Source organism: Phaenicophaeus curvirostris, chromosome 9, assembly GCF_032191515.1.
Source record: "Phaenicophaeus curvirostris isolate KB17595 chromosome 9, BPBGC_Pcur_1.0, whole genome shotgun sequence".
In the NCBI taxonomy this organism is placed as follows: domain Eukaryota; kingdom Metazoa; phylum Chordata; class Aves; order Cuculiformes; family Cuculidae; genus Phaenicophaeus; species Phaenicophaeus curvirostris.
The window spans coordinates 16742129-16756168 of record NC_091400.1 but is presented as its reverse complement, the minus strand read 5'-3'; positions in this window follow the sequence as shown (position 1 = coordinate 16756168).

Genomic DNA, 14040 nt, shown 5'->3' with positions numbered 1-14040 from the left:
TCTGGCTTGATCCAACCATATTTTCTGCCCTTTGAGGACCATTCACCTAAAATCAGGCATTTGTCTCCATTTGTCTCATCCCCTTGTCTCTCTGCTACCTGAGGACTATGACTTTATGTTCCAGATGGCAAATGCCACCTGCACCTACAGATACCACCAAGACCCTCTTATCAGCATCAGGCAACTCTTCTGGCTGCACATAGGGAAGAACTCAGGTAGCTGGGTTTTCTCAGATGCATAACATGAGGCCACACTTACTGCTGCTGAGATGAAAAGCTGTAACTGCTTTAAGCCCAAACATGCAACACTGGGGCGTGGTGGCAGTAAGGAGAGAAGATACCAAGGACCAGCTAAGACTATTTATAAGGCAGAAGCCAGTGGGGCTGGCTGTTTTTCTTAGAAATACTTTATTTCTTTGTTTTTAAAATCTTGTCTCTTTGAGTCACAATCACCATTTTCATTTAGGAAAACAGTGTAGTTCATAGTGAGTGTGAAAATGTGAAGTGTAAGAGTTCAAAAACCAGAGTGCAACTGAGATAAGAACCCAGTCCCACTTTTTAATAAACTCTTTTTAAGTGACTCCAGATTTGGGAGATGGATGAGGAAGAAGGTGGAAGATATTAACTCACAATATTTGGCTGCCTGTGCTTGATAACAAAACTGTCCACCAGAGCAGCTTATGAATGGTTGCCCATGCTTATTATTCCTACAACCAGACACGAACAAAAAGCTTTGTTGCATCACCAACATTTAAAAAGATATCTGGTATTGGTCTGCTTTAAACACAATACATGGATTAGAGACCTCCTCCTCTGGCTGCACAAATTAACCATACTCCCCATAAATGCATGCTGGGAAAGAGTCACGTACACATCTGCCTGTAGGGAGGTCTTGTGCCTGCAAAAATATCTTCAGAAAATTGTGCCCATTAATAGCCTAATGCTGCATGACTGACAGTAGGAAGCCCAGGATCCAGCCACAGCTTTACCCTCAAGCTCATATACTCATCATATTCAGAAATAAAAACAAAATTATTTTCCTCTAAAGTTAGTAGCCAAACAGTATATCTGCATCAACAAAGTTCCCAACCCAGCTATGCCAATAGGGTACCCAGCCGTGGCAACTCTAGCCCAAAATGCTGTGCTTGAAGCTGGCTCCCTGACTCAATCACACATCTGCTTTGCAATTAGACCTGCTCTCATTAGCAAGCTCAGCATTTAGCATAATCCAAGGCTCTTCTTTGAGCATTGCATAACTAATTATACAAACAGAGATAAGGTTTGTAGAAAATGTACTGCTCCCAATAGATCAAGTGATCTGCTGATGAGAGAAAGACCAAATTTCAGTAGCTTCCTATGTAGCACTGAACAAAGTTTGGGCAGCCTGTGGGGGGAATAGCTGCTCTACAACAAATTTATTCCTTCAGCCCCATAGTTCATACCAGTGGGGCAGCAAGCCCAGCTGTCAAGGGGAGAATCAATACAGTGAGAGCATCTGTGGCACTCTGCAGGGGGGGAGGGGGCAAATTCCATTGTTCTGTTAAATGCATAAAATGAGTTTATAATCATTAGAGTCTGCAGAATTAGATATTTCAGGGTTTAGGTTCATCTTTTGAAAGTCTATTTTACATTTCCCTTAGGAAGCAAGACTGTGGAAGCTGCAGGTGAGATGGTTCAGGATCTTATTTCCCCAACCCACAACACTGGCTGCTTTTCTTGCCTGCTCCTTTGTGTTGGCCTGGCTCAGGACTGAAAAAAAATGCTGCTCATCTTTCCTGTGGAATTAAAGTACCTATTCAGTCAAGGTCCATGGCTGGCTCACCTTGGAATCTACCAAGAGCCTGCACCAGTGCTAGGGGTGTGCTGAGTCCACAGAGAAGAGGACAGGACATTCCTTCAGTGGCAGTCCAGCTATGCCCCAGACAGCACAAGACGGGTGCACTTCCACCACTGAGGTTGATCTGCTCAGCATGCCCTTGCTAAGGTGCCTGTATATCCCTCAGTCTGCTCCTCACACACCTAACCCTGGTGCTATCTGCCAGCTCTATGAGCTGACAGAGTTCATTAGCCCAGAAGAAAAATAATTGGGAAAAAGAAAGCAGGTGACTATCTTCTGGGTTAATGAGCCAAATAAATTCATGGAGTAAGGGCTAGGCACAAAATGAGGAGGACAGGGGATAAAAGCATCCCTTTCACAATCAGCAGGATGTCAGAACAGCTCAACTATTTAAAGAAATGCAGGCTCAGGCTTTCTTTAGAATCCCAGGGGGGGACTTTAAACAGAGGAAACTGGAAAACAGAGGAAATGTTCAGATTTGGGGGGTGTCAGATGACTGCAGAGGGCTCAGAGTTTACTCACTCAAGTGTGCACTTCTTTGTTGGCCCCTCTCCCTACATCTAGCTGTGAGGGGCATTCTAGGGGCCATTGAAAGCACCAGATACTGTACAGAGCTGGTGGGGGGGAACTGTATCTGAAAACTGCTCATACATGCAGAGTAATCACAGGGAAAAAAAAAAAGTTCAAGAACTTGACACTATTAACTGCGTAGTACAGTGATATCTGAATTTGAGCTGTCTGAACTTTGGGAAGTCCACACCGCACTGCATGAACACTGTTATATATTTTTTGCCTGCGTTACAGTTAATTCATCATACAGCTAATCAGCTGAGCTAAAGCTGAATGCATAAAGCTATAAACTACTATGGATTCACATGCAGAAAAGAAGTGAGATGAATTATCCTAAAGAAATCATGTGTAAGGTAAAATTCTGTGTGCTAATCGTGGCAGAAATTGTTTCCTTCAAAGTTTCCTCCAAAGGTACACAAGGAAAAATTTGCATGTTTTGCATGTACGTGTGTTGGAAATGCTCTACAACATCACTTGACAACCACCATCACAACTCAGTGAACTAGTATGCTGCAAACAATTACTCTAGCTTTAACTTCTACATAAAGGCAAAATTAGATTTAGCTTTAGTTACAATTCCTCTCTGACTCCAGTGCACACTAGCACACGTAGCTGTTGTACAGCCCCGAAGGCAAGTAGGCTACCTGCCCCACCACAGGGCTCCTGCCTCACACCAGGCACGTAGATGACAGTCACCCTCTAAACTCTTCAGCTCTCCCTAAGGACTCTGGGCCTCAGTTTCTTTGAGTGCTGCTACTTATTTGAGAAATGGATATGAATGTTTTAGCCATTCAACAGCAGCATTTGGAAAATAAGGTGTATTTGGAGAGAAAAGTATTCCATTTCTGCAGTGTCAGAAATGTACAGCCCAGCTTGTACATGCGTGTGCAACCCTTGCAGCAGCAAATACCAATATTGACATCAGTGACATGGGCGGCTCCAAATTCAATTTTGAATCATATCCACATGCAGGCGAGGACCTGTCTCCACTCAGTTACAAATGCTGCATGCTTACACATGAGCGACTCTACCACTCCTCAGCCCTGTCACCTTCTCCTGTCCCATTCCAGAGATTCTCTCATGCTCTGGGCCAGAAATGCTGGTTCTGTTTTGGCTGGACTCCTGCATTTTGTATTGTGCAGGAAGTTACAGGAACTAGAAACCAGTCCCAAACCTGTCTGGGATTCCTCAGAGCTGTCAGCTCCCTTCTGTGAATGGCGTGGTGCAGGCAAAAGCAGCAATCTGTCTTCCAGCCTCTACATATTATCTTGCATACCACTGGTGAAATGACTGCACTTAGGTTACATTCTAGTGAATGATTAAGGTACCTTTAGGAAACTAATTCTAGGCAGCTGTTTTACTCAGCATGTGACTTTATTGAACCTTGTTTTGAGACTCTATGCAAAATACCAAGTCTTTGAATCACACACCGAATAGGAAATCCATACCTCAGACAGGAAAAAAAAATTAAAAAAGAATGAGAGTAATGCTTCCCGGTAGCTCCACCTCACCCCAGCCTGTCCCTAAAGGGAACTTCATACATCACAGGAGGGACTTGTGAACAGCATCTTAACACTAGACCCCACCCCATTCTCTTCCTTCTGCCCAGCCTCTCCAACCTTTTCCACCCCATAGCTGGCTTCATCCAGAAAAGATATTTAAAAAGAAATATCATATCAATCCATACTAAAAAAAAATTACACACATACTGTGATGTGATTGCACAGTTCTTCTTTGCCCTAAATCTCCTGCTGCTTCCCTCTGTAAACCTCTCCCATAAAAGGGGCTGGGTTTGCTACTCATCCAGGTGCCCAACCTTGTTTATCACCCCCGGCTCCCTGGCTGGTGCAGGTCACTGTGCCTGTGCTTGCTCTCCCTGGCATGCCACACTTGCAGCTGCTATTTTGGGTGTGGCTTTCAACACTGCAGAGGGAGGTAACACCTACAAAATTGTGCCTAGAAGGAAAGAAGTCAGCAGCCACACGAGACGAGCCCAGCAAAAGGAATTTATACAGAAGCCCTAATTAACTTGTTAAATTTTTCTGTTGTTTTGGAGCAAACCTCACCTTCCAACTCTTGATGCCTACTACTACTTTTCTTGAGTGGGGCTACTCTCTCAGCCACGCTCAAGGAAAATTTTCTGCAGGAATTTGGTATCGTGACATTACTTCTGAATTTGATATAGCAGCACCACATTTCTCCATCTTAAGGTCAGAAATCTTTGTCCAGTTATCTCTTTCACTTTTGTGGCTATTGAAGAGACAGTCCCCAGCATTGGACCAAGCCAAATCAGATGAAGGGGCTACATCCCATTTTGTGTCCCCATTTCATAAGCTCGGGAAAACTGATGCAGCCAATGAAGGTGCAGGTGTATTACAACACTCAGACCTTGTGCATAGTCCAAGATCTGGTGAGCAAAGTCAGATGGGCCAGGAAACCTGAAGCTCTTCCTTGGGCATATACATTTGTAAGAGCATGGCAGGGAAGCTTGATCTGGGAGGTCCTTGAGGGGAAGGGTTCGGGAAGGGAGCTACCTTCCCATCAGAAACTCAGTTCCAGGCATGAAAGTGAATTCCTCTCCAAGTACTTATTATTATTATTCCCTCCCAGCATCTGCTTCTCATGTAAGCATCTGCAGGCTCAGAAGAAATCGTTATTTGTATAAATGGAAGTCAAAGCATCTTCTCCAGCAATAGACATGTTTTGTGCTTCACATTGGGACTGCATGTGGTCATAGTGTAAAAATATGACAATCTTACTGTCAACATCTCTCATGTGGAAGTACCATGAGAAGGATTAAGAAGGAAATGGTAAACAAATTCCTGCTAACTGGTTTGGAAATGGAGAAGGCTCTGCTGTTGCCATTCTTCTTCTGGATCTTACCCAGCTGTAAACTATTGCATTTATTTTATAATTATTTTATCAACCCCATGCTAACCTGCTTTATGATTTCTTCACTTCCAACTGTTAGTCATAGCCACAAACATTCCGTCCTTCAAGCTGATTCCTTCTAAGTCAAAACCTCAAATGAAAGCACAGAACAGTCCCTATACAGATATATAGCTATACAGATATATAGCTATACAGATAGCTATAAATACAAATAACCTTTACTTTTCAAAACCTGATATTATTCATAAGATTTCTGTTACTGTATATCATTATTTTCCACTTACATAGCACTTTCAACCATGGAAAAGCTGGCATAAAATGGCAGATTATTTTTTTGTTTTATGTCCTGCAGCTGCAATTAAGAATGCACCGAACCCATTAATTACAGCACTGCTCTTTCCTGAAGTAGCACCATATGTATGAGTTTCTCCATCAATAGTGAACACTGTGTTTTCAGAAAAGGTGTTGTGACAGATCACGTGATACAAACTGCCAGACAAGATAAATATTGCCATGGAAATGTTATTGCAGCTACCGTTCTGGTTTTGCCCTGAAACAGCATCCTGCATGCCACTCTGGAAAGACTGCCTCCTTCCTTGTTATTTCCTTAGAGCTGTAGATGACAACAGAGAAATACCCAGAGTTCAACTCCAGATGCCCACTCACCCTAGAATTTTCTGTGATATCCACTAGAGCTTTCATGTAACTAATGAGAAATTATAAGATAACTCATATTTCTGAAAACTGTCAATTGTTTTGGCAGTCTCAATGTATTTGATGCTGTAGTTTCTAAGATGAAAGATATTTTTATTATTAGGATTTTGCCCCTGTTCTATCCTTTTAGGAAAATATCTGACATCTTTGAATAGTTTTCTAATGAAGCTGAGTAGGTGTGTGTATGGCTAAATATCTGCAGAGGATACCTGCTTAGAAATCGTTGCACTGAAGCCAAGTAAAATTTGTTTTACTACACTGTGGTTTATATTTCATTTGATCTAGTTAATCAAGTTTAAAATCTGATTTATTCAAAATAGTCATGAGAAACTTTAACAGACCTCCAAGTTCACGTGCCTATAAATTTACTCTGCCTCAGATGAATCACTCACAAATGGATATGTATGAAAAGCAGGAAAGAAATTGTCTCATAGCAAACATCTCAGAAATCATATCTTCCATACCTGGCTGATATTCAGAAGAAGACCTGACACAAAAAGTTGTATTATAGTCTATTCTATAAGAATGAATATACTGAGTTTCAGAAGAGGAATAGAGTAGATGGAATGGACTAGACTAGACTGAAATGGAAAGAAATGGAATAGCTACAGATAATACAAATGTCATTCCAATGTAGGTATAACTTCAAGTTGCCACTACTAGAAAAGAGGAATTTCTGAAGGCTATTCATTGATAGACCTAGGCTGAAGTCCAAAGGAAGGCAGTCATTCTATTTCAAAATTATGATAATTTCTTATGTACATTTTCCTCGAATCTATTTGTTCCATTTGTAAAATTAAAAGGTCATACCAACTGCTGTACATTCTGGAGAAAGAGACCAATGGTATGACACTGAAATGTTACTTCTTCAGATCAGAAATCTGATTTACTAAAAGAAATTCCATGACAAGAACCCCTGGGACTTCACCTAGGGTCTTGGTATGCCTGAGCACTTGGGGTGTAAATGTGCATGGTGGACATAAGAGAAATGATGAGGCAAGAAAATACATATGATGATTATGAAGGCAGAATAGAAAAAGATGTGTGGGAAAGCTGAGAAGTGGGAGGAATTTATGAAAGGCTGAAAAGTTGCAAAAGGGCATCTAAGAAAGAAAGCATGACAAGATACTGAAATGAAAAGCAAGCACATGGGGCAGGAGATCATGCAAGAAAACAGTGTGAGTAGAACACATTGACAGGACTTTGAAGAGGGCTGAAGTACAGAAAAGTAGACAAGGGACAGGAGGCTGGCTAAGTTAGGAGTTGGCCCTACCTCATGAACAAAAGAGAGCAAATGAAGATTTCTTTCTTGCATCCTGAGGAGAAGTATGGCAAAATATGGCTGATTTTGGAACTAGACTTTTCACATATATTAGGAGTGGTTCCTTCCTCTTAAAAAAAAACAGAAGGCAGACTGAAAAGAAGTAAACATATAGCAAACATAAGCAAATATGTGGATACTTGATAATTAATTACCCTGAATACATTTTCCTTCAGCTTTTTAATTCAGGGATTATTTGAAAACATTGTGCAATACAATGCTTCATGCAGTATAGCTGTGTGGTTTCATGGGAGGAATAATGGGACGATGTGTACCACCTCACAGAACAGATAGAGAAGACAGGACTTGGAGACACGGAGCACCAGGGTGTGTATGGGAATGGTACGTTCTTATAGCACCACAATTGCAGCTAACCAGCTTTTCTTCAGCTCATAAAGGAGATACCGCACCTCTACATCCTACAATTGTGTTTAGCAAACCAAGTTTATCCTAAATGACCTCCCCTATCTATTACTAATAAACAAGACAAACGTGCATTGCATAGTAACAGGCTGTTACTTCATTCTGCATTACTCTGGTAAATCCACATGACTTTGCTGGGAAATATCAGGATGATTGTCTCTAATTAGGCACAGTTATACTATTTCTGACTGCACTTTCCCAGACAGAAATGCATGAGTGCATGCTGGGGAGTGGGTTCATAATGCATTTGATGTTTCAAAGGCAGCAAACTCTCTGGGATTACCATGCTAACAAAGCAAACCTCTGCAGTACATGCTTACATGGTTACATACACTCATTCAGTATGTGTTGTACAGATCTGTGCAAGCACAATGGCCTGTTGCTCGTAAGGAAATACACCATAAGTAGAAAAGTCTGAGCATAAAGCAGTCTCACCACCAGAGCTAATACCAAAATCAAATATATCAGTAATGGGGAAAAAAAAAAACAAACCCAAAACCAAAACACAAAATCCTCTCTAACCTTCACAACATAAAAGAACTGGATAAAAAACTATGAAATTACCTATCAAGTATTCTGAAGCCCAAGGATAATATCAAAACCTATATGCTCACAGTAATAATTACCATGCTTGAAGTAACTCTGAAAAGCCATCATTTAAATTATAATGGTGTAAAAAAATCATAAATTTACTGAGATTTTATTGAAAAGTTGGTTTGCATTTCACTCTGAGCTGAGTTGTCATCTAGGGGAAAAAAATAGCCATTGTGAGTAGAGGGTTGCGCGTGCACAACCTGCAGGCATATACACCCTGTACTTATGATTTCACCTACTAGCAGTTGACAGCTAACGTACCACATAAAGAAGCTAGTTTGCCATAAGCAATTATGTAGCTCTGGCCTTGATTTTAATTTCTAATAAATAAACTCCAAGGCTGTAATTCTCTGCAGTGCCAAATGAAAATTACAGGCTACTGGTCACTCAGAACTGACCTGATGCTGATGCTGCTTCCCATCCCTGGCGCCAGTGGCAGCAAACAGTGTGGGGAAGGCATCGTAAGTCATTGTGTATGGAGAAGGCATCATATGAGGGATCTGCTGAGCAGTGGTGGAGAAGGGAACCTGGTTCCACAGATCATCCCAACAGCCCTCCTCAATGTTCTGTGCTAGTTCATAAGATATGACAAGGACATATTATACTTTTGTACAATATGGAAAACCTCCAGGGTGCTAAACATGCCAGGTGAGAATTCACACTATGCAAAATGGTAATGCATCTTTGGTATACTTGGCCCCCTGGAGACAGGGACCTCCCATCCATTTTTAGGTGAGTCTTATGAGGTTTTCTCTGAACACGTCTAATTTCAGTTCCTTGCTTATTGAAATTGAGCCACGCGCAGCTGTGCAGAAAGCAACCGCAATAACTTCAGAGTGCTTCCTAAGCTGGTGCCTTCTCTGGAAAACAAATGTTTTCTTATGAAATTAAAAAGGCAGGTATCCAGTATCTGTACCACATAAAGGTTTTACAGTGCATATTGCCCAGAGTGAGTCTGTAACATCAGAGGGTCTATAATATCAGAATAACTCATTTATGCAAAGTATTTGTACTTGTCTTTATAATTTGAAATTCACTATAGTCTAAAAAATAAATTAATTTTACGGTGGAACAATCGCTTTCAAGACATGAAGACAAGAGCAATCCAGTAACAGTATAGAGCCATACTGTGGTTTTATTCAAATGGCTAAAGGAGGGTGGTTTATCTGCCTTTCTAAGGGAACAATGCTCAGGAGATTATTCTGTCTGTGTGCCTGTGTACGTTTTCCCCAGTAAATTTTGAGCCCTGTGGACAGTTTTCACTGACAAGAGCATAGTTCTCTGCAAAATAATTAAAGCTTCGTGTGTTTCAGGAAAAAAAACAAAACAAAAAACAAAACATGACCAAACAGAAGAGAAAGACTAGATGTGTCCTGATAAGTAAAGATTGCAGCATGATTAGGAGATTAGAAGAGGAAGATCGCTACCCCAGTCATTGGAAATATTGAACAGGAGCTTGAAATCAGCTATAAGGTACAAACTGATAGGAACACAGTATTGCTACATCTAGGGATCAGGAATCACCTATGATTTACATTCACCTATCTGAATATTCACTGAGATTAACAGGAATGCAGCCTGAACTGAAATATTCCTTAGATACTGTTCAAACAAAATAGTCCACGCACAAAATGACCATATCTGGATGTGCCAACTCGACAATGGGAAAGAAACAAAAACTCTAGAGGTCAAAATAACTTGAGGAGAATTACACCACACTGATGAATGGTTCACTGTTCTATGCACTAGACCCAGACACCAGTTATTCCAAGATGCCAGGATGACCTGAGCAAGACTGTGGATACAACAAGTGCAGAGTGATTTGACTGAGCAGTGCTGCATTGCTGCTGGGGAATGCAGCAGAGAGATGCTAACCTGGCTTTGCCAGCTGGGGATCAGGCCATGTTGCAAGAGGTTATGGACTCCAGAAGGGGTGCTCCCAGAGCCAGGTCGAGCTGGTATGTCTGTATGCTGCTCTGTAGGGATGCTGCTGGCTCAGGGCAGAATCTGCCTGAGGATAACTGTACAGAACTTGTTGAGCAGTTGAAGACGTGACCAGTTTTCCTGTCAGCTTTCAAAGGAAAATGCAAATTACTGTCTTTTCAGATCTGTTTCTGCTCTTTCAGTGGAGCTCTCTGCTGCAGATTGACAGTCCTGCTAGAAAAGTGCATGGTGCCATAAGGCAGTCCTGCTGAGAGACATGTTGTGCTCCCACAAAGACCTTGGGAATTCACCACCTTTCAGAAGTTCATTGCTACCTGCTCCAGAGGAATGAAACTGCCAGGAGACCACTCTGCAAAGGGATATTTCTGCCTCAAGGCACTTCATAAAGTACTTCCAAAGCAAAGAGAACGTCCGGACCATAAAAAGACATGGATTTCCTTTGTGATGGTAAGAATTATGCCCTTGTCTGACATTACTTGGCTTAGAGAAAGAATATTCCCTTGTTTCAGAGAAAATTTAAATGTTCAGTGCAACCATCAAGTGGATCAGATCTTGAAAGGTTTAATCTGTCCTATTTTGGTGCAGTGCTGTGAAACTATGTGTTGGCATTAACATTTCAGAAGTAAATGTCCTTCACATAGCAAGAGAAGGAAATACTGTTGACCTAAGTAAAATAGAATGTGTAGGCTCTTCATTTGGTTTTGAAAAATATAGCTTTGCAGTCAGCAGACAAATTTTGTCTTTATAAGGGAAAGCTTTTATTAAAAACACAGACTATATTTGATATGCGGCCTTGCAATTAAAATTGCATTCTATAGCTAAGGTTAAAACACTTTTATTGTGTTCCATTTTCCTTGCAAAAGGTGAAACAGTAATCTAAGCCCTAAATGCAATTCAATAGTTTTTTAATTACTTTTATTTAAGTTTTTGTTATTTGATGGTGGGGTATTTAATGCAGGAAAATTAATTTTGAAGCCTAGAGCAGACCAGTAATTTGTATTTGTAACCGTATCTTTGCTTTTTAAAGCAAAAGGGCGGGATCTATGAGTTAGCTCTACCTTCACTGTTTCAAAACATATTCCTAGTTGTAAAGAGGTAAAAGGAGAAAAAAAGTGCTTTAAAATTGGAAAAATGGAGCTACAATTATCCAAGCTCTTGATCTAACAAAAGCTCATGGGAAGTTGGTTTTTATGCACGAAAAGGATATATCAACAAGCCAGCACTGAGATAATTAGTAATGGAATTACTAATTAATTTTTCAGTAGAAAGCAGGCAAGGAGAAAGGTGTCCACAGGGAGAGCTGGCATTCTCAGCTACCAGCCACCTTGGGGCCCAGCCATGACCTCAGCTCGCTGCTCATACCAGGCTGCAGCCAACTTAGCCCCAACCCAGTTATGGGATGCAAAAATCCCAGTTTGACAGAGGTTTCATGATGCCACCTCTAACCCCCCAAAAGCCTCCGTCTGTCTCAGAGCAAATCCATTACTTCTTTCTTCACTGTAGGAAAAGCACAAGCCACTCTGCCCACAGACCCTCTGACCCATTTTTAAAACCAGCTGAGTAGCTCCTGCTGATGCTAACACAAAACTGACCTCAGCAAATCATCTGACACAACCCCAGCCTCGTTCCATGATTAATAGTGCTTAGTGGCACACTCTCTCCAGGACAGATTGGTGCCCACTGACTGTAACTCCTGCTCAGTGCTCATCTTGGTTCCAGTTCCTCTGCCAGAAGACTTGATTTCCCAAGATTTTCATTTAGCAGCAAGTGCAAGATAAATAAACTGTACTTAATTCAGCTTTCCACATTTGTATGCAGATATGTGTATTCCTTTTTTTTCTAATTAATATTGATTCATATGGGGGTGAGGCAGTATTGCTGTATACATCACTACAAAAATAGCAGTAGGATAAAAAGAATTACCTGTGTCTTATGGGACAAAACAATTTGAACCATTATGCAAAGCTCATGAATTGCAACAGAGATTTCATCTTCATCCACCCTCAGAGGTGAAGAAATCCTGGCTTGCATACATTTCACAAACTTCGGTATCAAACAAGAACAAATGTGGAAATTATTACTGTTTTCAGAAGTTGTGTTTCTTTTAGATAACTCAACAGAAGGGCTGGTGCTGAGCTTTTTGTTTGCAAGCTGCCCCTTCTACGGGTGACTGAGGGTTGGGCAGGAGGGCAGCAGTTCCTGGCACATTCAAAGACAAGGTGTCAGGAATGTGAACAAGAGAGACAGGCATGCAAGCCTTCTCTGTACCTCCCGAACCCTTCCTTTGACACTTCTTACTTTAGCTTTGTCATGCGAAAGATTCATAATTACTTAAGTGCCAACTCAGAGCTAACTCATTCATTGCTTAACAATACTGTGCCACTCAGCCTACTTCCTGGAAATCCTCCAGGAAATCCCGTGTCACTTACCTTAATAATGAGTGCCAGGAATATTTTTGCAGGCCTGACAGATGAGGAGAATCTCTTACCCAAGCAGTACCTGTTCTCACCAATGCTTTGTGCTTTTGCACACGTCTCTTTCCGTGTGGGCTCCAGTGGAAGGACTGCTTTCACTGTTTGGAGTTGTAGGCATCATTGCTGGACACTGGGATTCTGCCTTCACCTTCCAGACATGCCTGTGCTGGGAGCCAACAGTGCTCCAGCCAGGGCAATAGCATGGGGTGGGGTGGTAGAGGGCAGGTGTTGCACCCACACTGCCAGAAACCAGGTATTGTCCCAGGGATGTCATGGAGAACACACTTATATATCCTGTTCCTAGTTCTCGGTGTTCTGCTCACTATAAAGGAAAAAACTGCTTACACTACTATAGCACAAAATGCTTTTAAAGCCATTTTAGTGCATGGAGGGCTTCCTTCTGTTTTTGCTGCTTTGTGTTCCCTTGGAGACTTCTGGCTGGCAATGTGCACAAAACCAAGTCTGTCTCTCAGTAAAGCCTTCCTGTAAAGGTCCTCCTTAGCATACTCAAAATAGCCAAATGTTCCTGATAACTACATACGCTAGCTGGATGAAGAAGCCAAAAGGACATATTTGATCCATGCAGAACTGCTATATTCAGCTGCTGGCAAATACCTTCCATTCTTAAGTCACTTCCAGAGCCAGGCATAATTTCTGAAGCAAGAAAGGATGGGGAGAGCAAAGAGTTTGCAGAAAGAACATATTTGTTTCTATCCTGAAAACTTAATAGTCTATTCAAATCTACCTGATTTTTGCTGCTGGTCCATACTGGCCCACTCCCAGTGTGCCTGAGACCACTAAGACAAGTGGCTGTTATGGTAATATTTCCTAAATCCATAGAGATAGTGGAAAAGCAAACTAGCTTCATAACTTTATATTTAGGGAATATTCATTTTATTCTATGCCCATTTTAGAGGTGAAATATGAATAAAGGAAAGGTTTCTCCTGAAACCATTCCAGCAGCAATGTACAATTATGGAATGGCAACCTGAGCATTAAAAGGATAAAATAAAAATATGTGCAATATCATCTATAGAAGCAGCAGAGAGTCAGAGTTCCTTCCATGTAGTATAAGATGCTGGAATTGGCAGGTTGCTTCTGAAACAGAAAATTGAAGCAGATTTATTGACAATTTCACTAGGTATGATAAGGTCTATGTACAAATATTTGTTTTTGAAATTTCTGATCCTGCTTAGCTACTCTACAGAGACTAGTATTCTCTTTAAAAATCCAGCAAGCTGTTATAGTAAAAAGACCCTTATTATGGCTCTG